The sequence below is a fragment of the Loxodonta africana genome, unplaced genomic scaffold, assembly GCF_030014295.1.
Source record: "Loxodonta africana isolate mLoxAfr1 unplaced genomic scaffold, mLoxAfr1.hap2 scaffold_95, whole genome shotgun sequence".
NCBI lineage: Eukaryota > Metazoa > Chordata > Mammalia > Proboscidea > Elephantidae > Loxodonta > Loxodonta africana.
Window position 1 is genome coordinate 231,934 of NW_026975669.1, and position 19,014 is coordinate 250,947.

A 19,014-nucleotide genomic window follows, 5' to 3' on the forward strand; every position below is an offset into this window, starting at 1 on the left:
CTGACTCATAGTACCCTATAGGACAGGGAAGAACTGCCCCATAGAGTTTCCACGGAGTGCCTGGAGGATTCAAACTGCTGACCTTTTGGTTAGCAGCCATAGCACTTAACTACTACACTACCAGGGTTTGCTATATAAAAACAGGGAGAGACATAGTCACCTAAGCTGATTAAAGGGAATCCTACTGCATTTAATAATCATTTTGTTTTCTCTCAAATGTCAATCAATGTTGTTAATGGAATTTTCAGATATGGTCTGCTTTGTTTTGATTTAGGCCATGAAGACAGAAAATCAAACTTTTGGAGCAGAGTTTATACTTCTTGGCCTTTTCCAATATGGCCAAATGAACAAGATACTCTTTGTTGCCATTACTGTCATCTTCTCAGTGGCTTTGATGGGAAATATCATACTGATCCACCTCATCCGATTGGACACTCTGCTCCACACTCCCATGTACTTCCTCCTCAGTCAGCTCTCCTTCATTGACATGGTGTACATCTCCACCACGGTACCCAAGATGGCAGCAAACTTCCTGTCAAATAGTAAGACCATTACTTTTTTAGGTTGTGAGATTCAAACCTTTCTGTTTTTGACTCTTGGTGGAACTGAAGCTCTTCTTGGTTTCATGTCTTATGATAGACACGTAGCGATCTGTCACCCTTCACATTATCCTGTGCTCATGAGCAAGACGATCTGTTTGTCTATGGTCATATGTGCATGGGCCAGTAGTTCTATCAATGCTTTAATACATACACTGTATGTATTTCAACTTCCATTCTGTACATCTCGGATCATTAACCACTTTTTCTGTGAAGTTCCATCTCTAATGCCTTTGGTGTGTCAGGACACCTCCCAGTATGAGTATACTGTCCTCTTTAGTGGCCTTGTCATTCTGTTACTACCATTCATGGCCATTCTGGCTTCCTATGCCCAGGAGCTTATTGTGGTGTACCAGATGAGCTCAGGTAAAGGGCAGACAAAAGCCATCTCCACGTGTTCCTCTCATCTGATTGTGGCAAGCCTATTCTATGGGGCTACTCTCTCCACCTATACAAGGCCACATTCCTTGCATTACCCTGAGGAAGATAAAGTGGTGGCGGTGTTTTACAGTATCATTACACCCCTTCTGAACCCATTTATCTACAGTCTGAGGAATAAGGAGGTCATGGGGGCCATGAGAAGAGTGCTGGGAAAATAGACATTTGTACAGAAAATATGACTTTAGGAACCCTTTATAGTTTGAGACTGAACAACATGATTTGATTAGCCTACTGTCTAGAGAGAAGTAAGCTCAAAGAAATGTTTACAAAATAAATAAACGTAACAATGCCTTGGTTTCTACACTTCTCAGAAATAACTAAAGCTTTGTTATTGGAACTGGGTGGATTTGCCGTGTAAAAGCAAGAGAATGGTTGCCATTTTCAACTTTATCTTCTAAAGCAATAGATTTAATCCCTGTCAACACAATGCTCCCATGCCATAACAAATTTTTAGTACCTTTTTAATATTCTGAAATAAAATGCACATGAAATATAATTTACCATATAATACATAATATCAGGAAAATACATATGATGACCAAACTATAATATAGAGCAAAATGCATACATCCACTTATTTATTTACTTATTCATTCATTGAACAAGGGCTTTAATGCTTTAACTCTGTATGTGACACTGTTATAGGCACTGGTGAAATGGGATTAAACAAGAAAAAACTGACGTAAGTCTCTGCTCTCATGAAGTTTACATTTTATCGTGGGGAGAAAGACAGTATATAAAATTAACGGGTAAAGCGACCTTATATGAGTCGGAATCAACTCGACAGCACTGGGTTTGGGTAAATTTCAGAGTATACCAAAAAGTATTAATCACCATGAAGAAGAACTAAGTGGAAAATTGGAATCGGGAAAACAAAGGGTATTTGCAATGTTAAGTCAAACAGAGAAGGGAGAACCAAGAATGCAACATTTGTCAAAAAGTAAAAGGAGTCGAGGACAAGAGACAAGTGGATATCTGTGGATGAATGTTCTGGGAAGAGCAAAGAACAAGTGAGAATTCCCTGAGGTGGGGATATGCCCAGCATAGTCACAAAAGATCAAGGAGTAAATTGGTGAGACACAGAAAATAGGTATATGTTTTGGAGCTGGGTCTTACAGTGTAAATTAGATCGATGTGAGGATTGTGGTTTTGAACCTAAAACGATGGGCTACCTTTGCAGAGTTGTGGTAGAGAATTGATGTGGGCAGAAGAAAGCCATTGCAGTAGTCCAGCTGTGACAAGATATTACCTTGGACCAAGGGGATATTAGTGGAGAGGCAAAGACTGGGCAGATTCAGGAGACTGGGAGAAAGCAGACATTTGAGTTTTGTGGACACATGGGATGTGAAATACTATGAAATAAGAAGCTTTCAGAATTGGGCTAAAACTTGAAATTAACAACTGGAAGTGTGGAACTGTCATCATTACAGCTTGAGGGAAACCACAGGTGGAGCATTTCATCATTCGTCATCTCTTATGCTACTTTCATGTTAATGCCTTAGGCCCACAATTACAATCATTATTCTGGCTTCTATCGCCATTAAATAGAAGCTCTTATTTCTCATCACCATTGAGTCGAAACTTTTAAATCAGAAAATAAGTTCTCTTTGATGTCTGGCTTCTTTTCCTAAACATGTTTAAAAGGTTTAACCATATTTTTGAGTGTCTCCATCATTTTTATTACAAAGCTGAATTCCATCATATGGCTTAGAATAATTATTTCCATTCTGATGTCAGAAATGTTTGACTATAATGAATGAAACTACCATAAAGCTTCCTGTACAAGTGTTTTTTGAGAACACGTGAACTCAATTCTCTTGTACATATACCTAAATTGAAATTGCTTGGTCATAAATTAGGCACATGTTTAGCTCTAATAAAAAAAAAAAAAAAAATTTTTTTTTAGCGTTATCCAAAGTGGATTTAATCATTTATTTTCCAATCAGTAATATATGAAAACTTCTTAGAGTCTGAGTGTTGATAATAAATAATGCAGTGGGTTGCTAAACTACTTGCTGCTAAATATAAAGTGGAATATAAACCATGAGAGCAAAATACAACCAGTGTGCCATCAGTGCATGAACAATGGTATTGGAAGAAAGTGTATATTTCTGTGAAATATTTTAGAGATTCACTGACAAGATTTTTCTGGATCCATTGTCAATAATTTTAATAATAATTATATGTAATGGCCTTTAGGAACACTCATTTCTGGCTCAAGACAAAATGTGTTTATTGGTCTATGAATGCCTTACTTCGGTCAGTTTGTTTATAATATAATGTATACCTGTAAGTTCACCACCCAACCCAACAACTAAAATAGTAAATTTATCTTTAGTGCTCCTCCAACTCTTGGCGACCCCATGTGTGTCAGAGTAGAACTGTTCTTGGTAGGGTTTTCAACGGCTTATTTTTCTAATGTGGATCACCAATCCGTTCTCCTGAGGTGCCTCTGGGTAGACTCGAACCACCAAGCTTTCAGTTAGCAGTGACTATGTTAACTGTTCGCACCATCCAGGGACTCTTCATATCCTCCTATACCTCTGGGTAGACTCGAACCACCAAGGTTTCATTTAGCAGTGACTATGTTAACTGTTCGCACCATCCAGGGACTCCTCATATCCTCCTATACCTCTATCATCATTCTGAATTTTTGTTTTTTTAATTCTCTTGCTATAATTATAATATAGAATTCATAGGGTATTAGAAAATATTTTTAGATGCTGTAGAACTTAATAAAGGGGTCTTAAGTTGTAGATAATCTTTTTGAAAATTGTTTTTTCGGTTGACATTACTAACGCTCCAGGTTGAATGAAATGACAGCCCATTCTATTTTATTATTGAATGGCATTCTATTTTAAGACTATACTACACATTTATCCATTTTTTGTTGTTGGTGTTGTTGCTGATAGATGCTTGTTTTATTTCTAGTTGTCTACTATTATATACAATGCACTTATAAACATTGTTGCATTTGTCTCCTGTTTCCCATAAACAAGAGTTTGTATTTTGTATATATCTACGAATGGAATTGGTGGTGAAATTACTTAAGTGTGTAAACCATTTGTGTTTTACATAAAGTTTGAAATTCTAATTTATACTTACTATCAAAAATGAAAATAATAAATCCATATTTTAATAAATGTACATTCAAATTTAATGAATTTTAACATATTTAAATATTTTTCACACAGACTGCATGAAAGTTCACATCTGCAGACCACATCAGTCAGTGAAGTATATGGTTGTATGTCCAGTTGCTAGCTTCAAGTTTCAGGTAATCTCCACCCCAGCTTCTTGATCTTGGCCTTAGAGTTTTATACATCCTTGATCTTTTATTATTGTGATTAATTTTTGTAGTATTTTTGACCATTTTCATGCTTTTGAGTTCCAATAGAGCCTAAACCTGACTAAATACGATGCCTAAACTTCAACAGCTATAGCTAACAAACTTTTTTTAATAGCAATTTGAAGGATGATTTGTGTAAGTTATACAGAATAAAGAAATCCATATACAGTACATTCACAACTAATCAGATAGATTATCGCAAATTGAACGAACCTATATGAAAGTAGTAACATATTATTAGCACTTGAGAAGATTCCTCATGCCTCCCCCTAGCTGCTACCCATACTTACTTGTAATGAAACCATTATATTTAAGTGCATTATCCATGAATTATACTGAACAATGAAAAAATAAATCATTTCAATTATTACATAAATTCAATATAATCCCCATTAGAATCCCATCAGTGTGTGCATGTGTGTGTGTTTAATTTACAAGTTGGCTATAGAATTTATATAAAATGATGCAAAAAACAGTAATAGCTCAAAGGGAATTTTAAAAATAATAAAATGAGATGCATCATTCTATGTGATATTAAAAATTTGTATTGATATAATTATAGACCAGTGGAAGAGAATACATAATTCAGATGCACACATATGTGTACAATGATGAGTCACATATGTCAGGTGCTTGTATGGGGAGTGATAAAAGGATACACATTTCAGTGAAAGTTGTTGGATCAATTGTATATCCGTGTATATTTTTAAAAAATGAGATGTGGATAATGTCAGTGAAAATGACCAAGTTGATAGCCTCAGATAGCTTCTGTGGAGGGCCTGTTCCTGCACAGAAACAGCGACAAAGCAAAAAGTGTTAGAATCAACTTTTTTTGAAATTTAGAAAGTTTTAAAATATTTACAGCAACCAAGCAAATACTGAAATAAGAGAAAACCAGAAAACCGAACCCACTCCCATCAAGTCGATTGCGACTCATAGCGACCCCATAGGACAGAGTAGAGCTGCACTATAGAGTTTCCGAGGAGCGTCTGGTGGATTCGAACTGCTGACCTCTTGGTTAGCAGCCATAGCACTTAACCACTATGCCACCAGTGTTTCTGAAATAAGAGAAAGGCCACTTAAAAACATCAGGAGAGGGGATGTTACAGAAAACAGTGTGTTAAGAAGGTATAGGATTCATTCCCTCCACTGAAGCAATGAAAAAAACCAAAAACCAAACCCAATGCCATCGAGTCGACTCCCACTCATAGCGACCCTATAGAACAGAGTAGAACTGCCCCATAGAGTTTCCAAGGAGCGCCTGGAGGCTTCGAACTGCCGACCCTTTGGTTAGCAGCCATAGCACTTAACCACTAGGCCACCAGGGTTTCCCTGAAGCAATGAATAAGTGGGAAAAAAACCTGACAGAATAAACATTAAGTGCTTCATGAGAAAAGATGCTGTTGAATTTTGATGAAAAATTGTGGCATTTTTGTTTATTCACCTACTATCCCCCATTCTCCACTTGGCAGCTGCCATGAAGACAGCAGCCCACATTCCTGGCGTGGCTTGCTGGTGCCAGGGTGTGGACAAGACAGATCTTTTTTCTAAAAATGTTGTTGTTGTTTATTTTGACCAATCTGGTAGTTCCAGAGATACTTGCTCTGAGATAGGCCTTGGCTTTACTCCTCTCAGACATGAGTGGCTACCAGGTGGTGTCTGTCTGTGAAAAGCCTTAAAGACATATAATGCCATAACCAGCTTAGGTAAGGAATGGAGAACAGGGAAAGAAGCAGACAAACCTGATAGCCTGGAAAAGAAGAGGCTGATGAGGCAGATGCATGGGAGAATAAACTGTTTGTAGAGATACTGAATGTACTGAAGGATCAGAGATCCAATGTACATACCCAGGTTGAATGCATGCTCAGACAAGACCTGAGAGGACCCTAGGTTTGAGCCTCTGGCAGATCTTTGGGCTCTGCACAAACGGAGGTGTAGACTAAGGCCCAGTTGTAGGTGGCCTGGCTAAGCATTGAAAGAGTACCTAATTCAGAGTCAATCTTCAATGACCAGGAAAGGGTTTTTAGTTTTCTTTTTCTTCTCTTTTTGACCCCAAAAAAGGTCTCTATCAGGTCACTGGTTGACCACTAAAATAACTGAAGATAGACTTCAGTGACCACACATGGCAAAGAAAACAGTCTATGAAAAATAATAAATACATACAAACAAATAAATAGTTTGGAAATGTCACTAAACAGATGACCGCAGCCCTCAACAATAACAGCAAGCACTAGGTAGGCTGGAGAATCTGCTTTTCAGAGTTAACACATAAAATTCACAAAGCCCAGTGTTTGGTAAAAATACTAGGCATGCCAAGAAACAGGAAGTACAACCAATTCACAGGAAAAAAAAAAAAAATCGGTGAAAGCAGTCCCTGAAGAACCAATGACATAGAATTGCTAGGCAAATCGTTTAAATCTACTGTGTTAAACGTGGTCAAAGACCTAAAGGAAAACAGGAGAATGTCTCAACGAATAGAGAATATCAATAATGACAAAGAAATTATAAAGAAGGCATCAAATAGAAATTAACATCAATCTTTCTCAAACTTTTCCAAAAACTAAAAGGAAGGAATAATTTGTAACTCAATCCATGATGCTATCAGCATCCTGATATTTAGCCAGACAAAGCCATCAGAAAAAAATATTGCATAGAAATATCTATGGAAATCCTCAACCAAATAGTAAAACTCCAATCCAGCAGCATATTAAAAGGACCATATGCCATAACCCTGTGTGCTTTGTCCCACAAGTGCAGCATATATAAGAGTCAATCAGTGTAATGCAACACATTAATAGAACGTAGGGAGAGGGGGATGATCTATCAACTGATGCAGAAAAAAGCGTTTAACAAAAAAACACTCAAAAATCAGGAATAAAAGCAAACTTCCTATTGTGTGAGAGTCAAAAATGGCCTCTGTGTATTAGCCCCAAGTTATTTACTTCTTCAAGTAAGCCGAGGCGTATTATATGGAAAAAAAAAAGAAACTGGCATGAAACTCAAACTTGTACATGTCCAACTGATTTAAAAATAGCCCAGATAAGCAGATTTTTAGCCACTTAGGACCTGCCTGTTTTACATACCCTGCAAAACTGGACTCAACTTCTGCTAGTCCTAAAAAAAAAAAAAAAAAAGAAGATAAATTCCTGTAGTTATAAAGACCCTAAGATGCTGCTGCTTTTAGAGCTCTCTGACCCAGAGACTTATCGCCTGGCTGCAGGAGGATATCGCTTCTCACCCCTGGGAGCTTTCTTGCTCTCTTCTCCTTCTGATGCTACCTGTGACTCTAGCCTCTGGAAGACCTTCTGCTACAGGGACCACCCCCTTGCATGTGACTTTCAATGTGTTGGCCCCATTAAATAGCTTGTTGTGCAATACTGTCATATAGTTCTGAATTTCCTTCACCTCAGTACACTTCCTTAAAATGATAAAGGACAGTTGTGAAAAACCAACAATTAACTTTATACTCAATGGTGAAAGACTGAAAGATTTTGCCATAAAATCAGGAACACGGCAAGGATATCTCTTTTCCCTACTTCTATTCAACACTGTGGTCTTTTTGTTCGCCTCTGTGAATGTGAAAACTGGACAATGAAAAAAGAAGGCAGGAGAAGTACTGATGCGTGGAAGTGTGGTGTTGGTGAAGAATATTGAATGTACCATGGATTAACAAAAGAACAAAAAAATCAGTCTTACAATAAAACAGTGAAATGTTCCTTAGGAATGAGGATGGCAAGACTTCATCTTACTTACTTTGGACACATTATCTGGAAAGACCGATCACTAGGAAAAGAAGTCCTGTTAGGTGAAGTAGAAGATCACAAAAATAAAGGAAACCCTCAAAAAGATGGATTGACCCAATAACAACAACAATGGACTCAAACATACCAACAATCATTAGGATGGCACGGGACCAGGGAAAATTTCTTTCTCTTATATATTAGGTTACTTTGAGTAGAAGCCAACTAAATAGCAACTGCTCTCAACAACAACATTCAGCACAAGACATCAACAACAACATAGCTACAGCTATATCTTCATATAAAACAAAAACCACCACCAGTTGCAGTAGAATCAAACGCAACTCACAGTGACCCGTTGGGTGTCGGAGTAGAACTGGGCTCCGTCAGTAGGCTGCACTGTGTGTCTGTACCATAATTTGTTTCCCATTCGTCTGTTGGTGAGCATTTAGGTTGTTTACATCTTTGTGCTGTTGTGAATGGTGCTCCCATGAACATGGTATGCATGTGTCTATTCCTGCGACTGCTCTTACTTCTCTTGGGTATATTCCTATGAGTGGGATTGCTGGATCTTATGGTATTTCTACTTCTAGCTTTTTAAGGAAGCACCAGATTGTTTTCCAAAGTGATTGTATCATTTTACATTCTCACCAGCAGTGCATGAGAGTCCAATCTCTCCACAACCTCTCCAACATTTTTATTTTGTGGTTTATGGATTGACCAAACCCATTGCCATCGAGTCATTTCTGACTCATAGAGACCCTATAGGACAGAGTAGAACTGCCTTGTGGAGTTTCCAAGGAGCACCTGGTGGATTCCAACTGCCGACCTTTTGGTTAACAGCATTTAACCACTACACCACCAGGGTGTCCTTTTTTTGGATTAGCGCCAGTGTTATTGGGGTGATAAGACATCTCTTTGTTGTTTTAATTTGCATTTCTCTGGTGGCTAATGATCATGAGCATTTCCTCATGTGTACATTAGCCACCTGAATATCTTTTTTGGTGCAGTGTCTGTTCATATACTTTGCCCATTTTTAATTTTTTTTATTTGCCTTTTTGTAGTTGAGGTGTTGCTGTATTTTGTAGATTTTAATGATTAGACCCTTACCAGATATGTCATAGCTAAAAATTTCTTCCCAATCCATAGGTTCTGTTTTTACTCTTTTGATGAGCATAACTGATTTTTAGCAGACCCCAGTTATCTAGTTTCTCTTCTGATGTTTCTGCATTGTTGGTTATGGTTTGTATTCTGTTTATGTCGTGTATCAGGCCTCCTAGCATTGTCCCTATTTTTTCTTCCGTGATCTTTATCATTTTAGGTTTTATATTTAGGTCTTTGATCATTTTGAGTTAGTTTCTGTGCATGATGTGAGGTATGGGTCCTGTTTCATTTTTTTGCAGACAGATATCCAGTTACGCCAGCACCACTTGTTAAAAAGACTGTCTTTTCCCCCATTTAATGGACTTTGGGCCTTTGTCAACTATCAGCTGCTCATAGGTGCATGGATTTACGTCTGGGTTCTCAATTTTGTTATATTGGTCTATGTGTCTGTTGTACCAGTACCAGGCTGTTTTGACTATCATGGTGGTATAACAGGTTCTAACATCAGGTAGTGTGAGGCCTCCCACTTTGTTCTTCTTCAGTAGTTCTTTACTTATTTGGGGCTTCTTCCTTTTCCATATGAAGTTTGTGATTTGTTTCTCCAACATGCTAAAAGTTGTCATTGGAATTTGGATTGAGATTGCATTGTATCTGTAGCTCACTTTGGGAAGAACTGACATTTTCATAATGTTGAGTCTTCCTGTCTATCAGCATGGTATGTTTTTCCACTTATTTAGGTCTCTTTTGATTTCTTGTAATAGTGTCTTGTAGTTTTCTTTGTGTAGGTTTTTTACACCTCTGTTTAAATTTATTCCTAAATACTTTATCTTCTTGGGGGCTATTATAATGGTATTGATTTGGTGATTTCCTCTTGGAAGTTCTCTCTTTTGGTGCAGAGGAATCTGACTGACTTATGTATGTTTATCTTATATCCTGATATTTTGCAAAATCTTCTATTTTAGTTGTAGTAGTTTTCTTGTGGATTTTGGGGGGTTTTCCATGTATAAAACCATATCATCTGCAAATAGGGATACTTTTACTTCTTCCTTACCAATTTGGATGCACTTTATTTCTTTTTCTTGCCTTATTGATCTGGCTAGGGCCTCCAGTACAATGTTGAATATGAGTGGTGACAAAGGGCATCCATGTCTGGTTCCCCTTCTCAAGGGGAATGCTTTAAGACTCTTCATTTAGGATGATGTTGGTTGTTGGCTTTGTATAAATGGCCTTTATTATGTCCAGGAATTTTCCTTCTATTCCTATTTCGCTGAGAGTTTTTATCAAGAATGGGTTTTGGACTTTTAAAAATACCTTTTCTGCATCAGTTGATAAGATCATGTGGTTCTTGTCTTTTGTTTTATTTATGTGATGGATTACATTATTGTTTTTCTAATGTTGAACCATCCCTGCATACCTGGTATGAATCCCACGTGGTCATGGTGAATTATTTTTTGATATGTTGTTGAATTCTATTGGCTAGAATTTTGTTGAGGATTTTTGGGTCTATATTCATGAGGGATATTGGTCTGTAATTTTCTTTTTTTTGTGGATCTTTACCTGACTTTTCTATCATGGTTATGCTGGCTTCATAGAATGAGTTTGCGAGTGTTTCATCCTTTTCTATGCCTGAAATGCCTTTGGTAGTAATGGTGTTAACTCTTCCCTGAAAGTTTGGTAGAATTCTCCAGTGAAGCCGTCTGGGCCAGGGCTTTTTTGTTGGTGGTGGTTTTTATTTTTTTAATTATCTCTTCAATCTCTTCTTTTGTTGTGGGTTTATTTAGTTTTTCTACCTCAATTTGTGTTAGTTTAGGTAAGTAGTGTGTTCCTAGAAATTTGTCCATTTCTTCTAGATTTTCAAATTTGTTAGAGTACAATTTTTCATAGTATTCTGTTATGATCCTTTTTATTTCCATTGGGTCTGTTGTGATATCACCCATTCTATTTCTTATTTAGGTTATTTGCTTCCTCTCCTGTTTTTTCTTTTGTCAATTTGACCAATGGTTTATTGATTCTGTTGATCTTTTCAAAAAACCGTCTTTTAGTATTGTCTACTCTTTCAATTGTTTTCCTATTCTCTATCTCATTCATTTCTGCTCTAACCTTTATTATTTCCTTTCTTCTGGTGCCTGAGGGCTACTTTTGTTTCTCTCTATTTGTTCAAGTTGTAGGGTTAATGTTTTGATTTTGGCACTTTCTTCTTTTTGAATGTGTGCATTTATTGTTGTAAATTGACCTCTAAGCATTGCTTTTGCTGTTTTCCAAAGGTTCTGGTAAGACATGTTTTCATTCTTCATTTAATTCTATGAATTTATTTTTTCCATCCTTGATTTCTTCTATAATCCAGTAGTTTTTAAGCAAGGTGTTGTTCTGTTTCCACGTATTTGATTTTTTTTCCTTACTGTTTCTGTTATTGATTTCTAATTTTATGTCATTATAATCAGAGGATACTCTTTCTTAAGGTCAGCTGATTAACAATTTTAATTCCATGTACAATCTTAATTCTCCTTTGCCATGTAACTTAACATATTCACAGATTCCAGGGATTGAGACAAGGACACCTTTGGAGAATCTTTTTCCTATCTTCCGTATTGATATTTTGTAAAACCATGTCTGTTCAACAGGCAGACATCAAGGCCAGCTCCTGGCAATACAAAAACCTAATTGATAGTGCCAGGTCAGCTCCCAGATGTCAAAAAACATTCTACTTCTTCTTCTAGGATATTTGTACTCAGTTCTCTTCCCTTTGAGTTAATTCATCTCACTGTACTACTATGACTTTTTGTTTAACTGTATCTGTTTACAAACTTCAATAAAATTAAAAATATCTCTACTGCAGTAAAAAATGTATTAAAATAATTCATTAAACAAGTACAAATTTGCAATGACTATAGTGGCTATTGTGCCAGTCTGCCTCAACAAAGGTCTCCCTTATCCTCTCTGGCCCGGTATTTCCCCAAGCATGAGGTCCTGCATTAGATTGATCCCTCCTAATGGTTTGTCCAAAGGAAGTGAGTCAGACAATGTTCTGTTGTGATCCATAAGTTTTACATTGGCTAATTATTGGAAATAGACCACCAGACCATTTTCCTAGTCTAATCTTTTTAAGGTTTTAACCTTGGGCAGTAACTTAACTTTACTAAGATCCAGTTTCATCAAAAGTCAGTGGGAGCTAAAAATAACATTATCTTCATGAATCTCCTTCGATGAAATCATGCAAATAGACTGTTAGGAACGATATAGCTCACTCAGTAATTTCTCAATAAATATATTTTTTATAGTTTTTATTGTGCTTTAAGTGAAAGTTTACAAATCAAATCAGTCTCTCACACAAAAACTTATATACACCTTGCTACATACTCCCAATTGCTATCCCCCTAATGAGACAGCCCGCTCTCTCCCTACACTCTCTCTTTTCGTGTCCATTTCACCAGCTTCTAATCCCCTCCACCCTCTCATTTCCCATCCAGGCAGGAGATGCCAACATAGTCTTAAGTGTCCACCTGATCCAAGAAGCTCACTCCTCACCAGCATCCCTCTCCAACCTATTTTCCAGTCCAATCCATGTCTGAAGAGTTGGTTTCAGGAAAGGATCCTGTCCTGGGCCAACAGAAGGTCTGGGGGCCATGACCACCAGGGTCCTTCTAATCTCAGACCATGAAGTCTGGTCTTTCTATGAGAATTTGGGGTCTGCATCCCACTGCTCTCCTGCTCCCTCAGGGGTTCTCTGTTGTATTCCCCGTCAGGGCAGTCATCAGTGGTAGCCAAGCACCATCTAGTTCTTCTGGTCTCAGGATGATGTAGTCACTGGTTCATGTGGCCCTTTCTGTCCCTTGGGCTCGTAATCACCTTGTGTCCTTGGTGTTCTTCATTCTCCTTTGATCCAGGTGGGTTGAGACCAATCGATGCATCTTAGATGGCTGCTTGCTAGCGTTTAAGACCCCAGATGCCACTCTTCGAAGTGGGATACAGAATGTTTTCTTAATAGATTTTATTGTACCAATTGACTTAGATGTCGCCTGAAACCATGGTCCCCAGACCCCTGCCCCTGCTACGCTGGCCTTTGAAGTATTCAGTTTATTCAGGAAACTTCTTTGCTTTTGGTTTAGTCCAATTGTGCTGACCTCCCCTGTATTGTGTGCTGTCTTTCCCTTCACCTAAAATAGTTCCTATTACTATCTAAACCCCTTTCCCGCCCTCCCTCGCTCCCCCCTCTGGTAATGACAAAAGAATGTTTTCTTCTCAGTTTAAACTATTTCTCAAGTTCTTAGGGCGCCTTGGTTGCTTCCATCTTTTTGCTATTGTAAACAGTGCTGCATAAACATGGGTGTGCATATACCTGTTTGTGTAAAGGCTCTTATTCTTCTAGGATATATTCCAAGGAATGGGATTGCTGGGTCCTATGGTAGTTCTATTTCTAGATTTTTAAGGAAGACCCAAATTGATTTCCAAAGTGCTTGTACCATTTTGCATTCCCACCAGCAGTGTATAAGTGTTCCAATCTCTCCACAGCCTCTCCAGCATTTACTATTTTGTGTTTTTTGGATTAACGCCAGCCTTGTTGGAATGAGATGAAGTCTCATTGTAGTTTCGGTCTGCATTTCTTTAATGGCTGGTAATCGTGAACATTTCCTCATGTATCTGTTAGCTACCTGAACGTTTTCTTTAGTGATGTGTCTATTCATATCTTTTGCCCATTTTTAAATTGGGTTATTTGTCTTTTTGTAGTTGAGTTTTTGCAGTATCATGTAGATTTTAGAGATCAGGCGCTGATTGGAAATGTCATAGTTGAAAACTTTTTCCCATTCTGTAAGTAGTCTTTTTACTCTTTTGGTGAAGTCTTTGGATGAGCATAGGTTTTTGATTTTTAGGAGCTCCCAGTTATCTAGTTTTTGTTTTGTATTTTTAATAATGTTTTCTATACTATTTATGCCATGTATTAGGGCTCCGAACAGTGTCCCTATTTTTTCTTCCATGATCTTTACCTTTTTTTTAGATTTTATATTTAGGTGTTTGATACATTTTGAGCTCATTTTTTTGCATGGAGTGAGGTATGGGTCTTGTTTCACTTTTTTGCAGATGGATATCCAGTTATGCCAGCACTATTTGTTAAAAAAAACTGTCTTCTCCCCCCATTTAACTGTTTTGGGGCCTTTGTCAAAAATCAACTGCTCATATGTGGATGGATTTATATCTGGATTCTCAATTCTGTTCCATTGGTCCATGTATCTGTTGTTGTCCCAGTACCAGGCTGTTTTGACTACTGTGGTGGTATAGTAGGTTCTAAAATCAGGTAAAGTAAGGCCTCCCACTTTGTTTTTATTTTTCAGTAATACCTTATTTATCTGGGGCTTCTTTCCCTTCCATATGAAGTTGGTGATTTGTTTCTCCATCTCATCAAGAATGCCGTTGGGATTTGGACCGGAATTGCATTAAATGTATAGATCCCTTTTGGCAGAATAGACATTTTTATAATGTTAAGTCTTCCTATCGATGAGCAAGGTATGTTTTTCCACTTATGTAAGTCTCTTTTGGTTTCTTGCAGAAGTGTTTTGCAGTTTTTTTGTATAAGTCTTTTACATCTTTGGTAAGATTTATTCCTAATTATTTTATCTTCTTGGGGGCTACTGTAAATGGCATTGATTTGGTGATTTCCTCTTCAATGTTCTTTTTGTTCGTGTAGAGGAATCCAACTGATTTTTGTATGCTTATCTCGTATCCTGATACTCTGCTGAACTCTTCTATTAGTTTCAGTAGTTTTCTGAAGGATTCCTTAGGGTTTTCTGTGTATAAGATCATGTCACCTGCAAATGGAGATACTTTTACTTCTTCCTTGCCAATCTAGATGCCCTTTATTTCTTTATCTAGCCTAATTTCTCTGGCTAGGACCTCCAACACAATGTTGAGTAAGAGCGGTGATAAAGGGCATCCTTGTCTGGTTCCCAGTCTCAGTGGGAATGCTTTCAGGCTCTCTCCATTTAGGGTGATGTTTGCTGTTGGCTTTATATAAATGCCCTTTATTATGTTGAGAAATTTTCCTTCTATTCCTGTTTTGCTCAAGTTTTTATCATGAATAGGTGTTGGACTTTGTCAAATGCCTTTTCTGCATCAATTGATAAAATCCTGTGATTCTTGTCTTTTGTTTTATTTATGTCATAGATTACATTAATTGTTTTTCTAATGTTGAACTATCCCTGCATACCTGGTATGAATCCCACTTGGTCATGGTGAATTATTTTTTTGATATGTTGTTGAATTCTATTGGCGAGAATTTTGTTGAGGATTTTTGTATCTAAGTTCCTGAGGGATATAGGTCTATAATTTTCTTTTCTTGTGGTGTCTTTACGTGGTTTTGGTATGAGGGATATGGTGGCTTCATAGAATGAGTTTGGTAGTATTCTGTCCTTTCTATGCTCTGAAGTACCTTTAGTAGTAGTGGTGTTAACTCTTCTCTGAAAGTTTGGTAGAACTCTGCAGTGAAGCTGTCCAGGGCTTTTTTGGGGTGGGGGGGGTTTGATTGCCTTTTCCACCTCTTCTTTTGTTATGGGTCTATTTAGCTGTTCTACCTCTTTTTGTGTTAGTTTAGGTAGGCAGTGTGTTTCTAGGAATTCACCCATTTCTTCTAGGTTTTCACATTTGTCAGAGTACAATTTTCCACAGAAATCTGATATGATTCTTTTAATTTTAGTTGGGTATGTTGTAATATCGCCCATCTCATTTCTTATTCAGGTTATTTGGTTCCTCTCCTGTTTTTCTTTTGTCAGTTTGGCTAATGGTTTATCAATTTTGTTAGTTTTTTCAAAAAAACCAGCTTTTGGTCTTGTTAATTCTTTTCATTGTTTTCTATTTCTTTTAGTTCAGCTCTAATTTTTAGTATTTGTTTTTTTTTTTTCTGGTGCCTGTGAGTTTCTTTTGTTGCTCTCTTTCTATTTGTTCAAGTTGTGGGGATAATTCTTTGATTTTGGCCCCTTCTTCGTTTTGGATGTGTGCATTTATTGATATAAATTGACTTCTGAGCATTTCTTTCACTGTATCCCAGCGTTTTTACAGGAAGTGTTTTCATTCTCATTGGAATTTCTTTGTTCCATCCTTAATGCCTTCTATAATCCAGTCTTTTGTTTTGTTCAGTTTCCAAGTGTCTGATTTCTTTTCCCTGCTTTTCCTGTTATTGATTTCCACCTTCATGCCCTTATGGTCAGAGAAGATGCTTTGTAATATTTGAATGTTTTGGATTCTGCTAAGGCTTACTTTATGCCGTAATATGTGGTCTTCTAGAGAATGTCCATGTGCACTAGAAAAGAAAGTATACTTGGCTGCTGTCGGGCGGAGTGTTCTGTATATGTCTATGAGGTCAAGTTGGTTGTTTGTGGCATTTAGGTCTTCCGTATCTTTATTGAGCTTCTTTCTGGATGTCCTGTCCTTCACCAAAAGTGGTGTGTTGAAGTCTTCTACTATTATTGTTTTGTCAGAAATTAATAACTCAATAAATATTAACTGTCCTGATTTTTGTTATTGATTTTAATATTATTATTTTCTCTTTTAATTAATTTATTCAGGGTTACCAGAATTTGACTTATATTTCTACTTTCACTTTCTTTTTTCTCATATTATTGACTATATCCATAGGTATATGCCTGTTTGAAAATAAAATTCAAATATCCCTTCATAGATTGGTTTGACAATCCTAGTATAATTATATAATTGTGTGGTTTGTCTATCTAACCACATTGCACATGCAAACAGGATGTGCCTCAAACTACCAGACAACTAGGAATGAGGCATGTACAACCACTGGCATCAACCATTCCATGAGTGCTACAGCCATCTGTGATCAAGACATTTACACAATATTGGCAAAGTGAAAGCCACTATTATTATTTCTAGAAAGCAAACAGTAAACAGTAAAACAAATTCTCAAAGCAGATCTGCTTATTCTTCTCCAAATTACTCATATTCTTTCTAATATCACTGTACTGGCACATTGTGTTTCTGGTCAAATGTTGTCTTCATGTCACCACTGCCTCTGGCTGCCACCATGTTACCTGGGACACCTGCATGGCTTCCGAGGCTTCTGCTCTGCCCCTGGGCCTCACTGGGCCTTGCTTCACTAATGGAAAGACCCCTGCACAGGATCTCCTGAGCTTCTGCCCCTGGGCCCTTTTTGACCTATGCTGCTGCCTCCTACCATGCTACCCAGGCCAGAGTGGTTCTCTGTCTTGCTGCCGTGATACCAAGGCCTACCCTGCATGAGGGAATGTATTGTTCCCACCACGATGCCCAAAGGGGGAAGGAAGCAAATTACACCAGCCACACTCAGGTCTCTGTCCCGCAGGTACAACTGTTGCAGTACTTTAGTAGGAGGCACAAGCCTGCGCAAAGACACTCAGTTCTCTCTCTATGGACCAGCAAGGCCACCATCCCTGTCTTCACTGTTACAACTCTCTCTTCTTAATATAGGGAGTTCTCAATGCAGGGACCCTGGGTCCAAAGGATGCACTCCACTCTATGCTCTTTTTGATGGTAGTGAGGGGCCCCAGAACCTCTGTGGATTTGGCCCTTATATAAGCCTAACAGAATAGGAACAACAACCAATCTCCTAGTTGGACCACAAAGGGCACAATCCCATTAAGTGAATTTTCAATCCACTAGTTTTGTAGTAAATCTACTAATACCTTGCAAAATTTTGGCCCAGACAATCATTTTGTGAAATTACAAGACCAGGGCTAGAAAAGCCATATAAAAGTGATTCATTGCACGGCAATAATTCAGCCCATTTTCTTAACCCTTAACCAGTTCATAAGCAGAGCTGTAACAAATCAATCAGTTAATGCTTATTATATTTTGATTATGTAGCACAGCATCGTATAACCTCCCATATTGGAGCTCCTGAGTGGTGCAAACACTTATACTGTATAATCTCCTGGAGCAGAGCCCCTGGGTGGTACAGTTAACATGTTCAGATGCTAACTGAAAAGACGGAGGTTCAAGTCCACCCAAAGGCACCTTGGAAGAAAGACCTGGTGATCTACTTCTGAAAAATCAACCATTAAAAACTCTACAGAGCACAGTTCCACTCTGACACACACAGGGTTGCCATGAGTCAGATGTAACTCAATGGCAACTGATTTTTACTGTTTTCTGTTGCAAGATAAAGACATTAAAAAAAAAACTCTCATTACTGTATGTCAGTTCATAAGTCAACATATTCAGCTAAAGCAGAGAAGAAAGGAGATAATGAAATTATATTTATTTGATAGATCTGGTACTTTATATTTATTCCATACCTGAAACCAAAACCAAACCCATTGTCATCAAGTCTATTCCAACTCATAGAGACCCAATAGGACAGAGTAGAACTGCCCCATGGAGTTTCCAAGGAGCTTCTGGTGAATTTGAACTGTGGGCGTTTTGGTCAGCTGCTGAGCTCTTAACAACTGCACTACCAGGGCTCCTTATTCTATACAGTAGCCCCTAAAAATAATCCTATGGAAGAGGCATTATTATGCCCCTTTTACAGATGATTAAACTGACGCTCAGAGAGGTTATATAACAGGCCCAAAATATATAACTAGAAAGTTTCAAGACTGGAAAAGTTCAATTCGGTCATGGCCTTTTGTTGGGTAAGACATGTCTAGAAGTCCACTCTATTCCCCACATCATTACCAGCTCTTTCTTGACACATTAGTTATTGTGAAAGTTTAGGTTAACAGGATTGTGGACTAAGTATATTTTCTAGGTATGAGTTAAGTGCTTTATGCATCGTATCTCGTTTAATACTAATAAT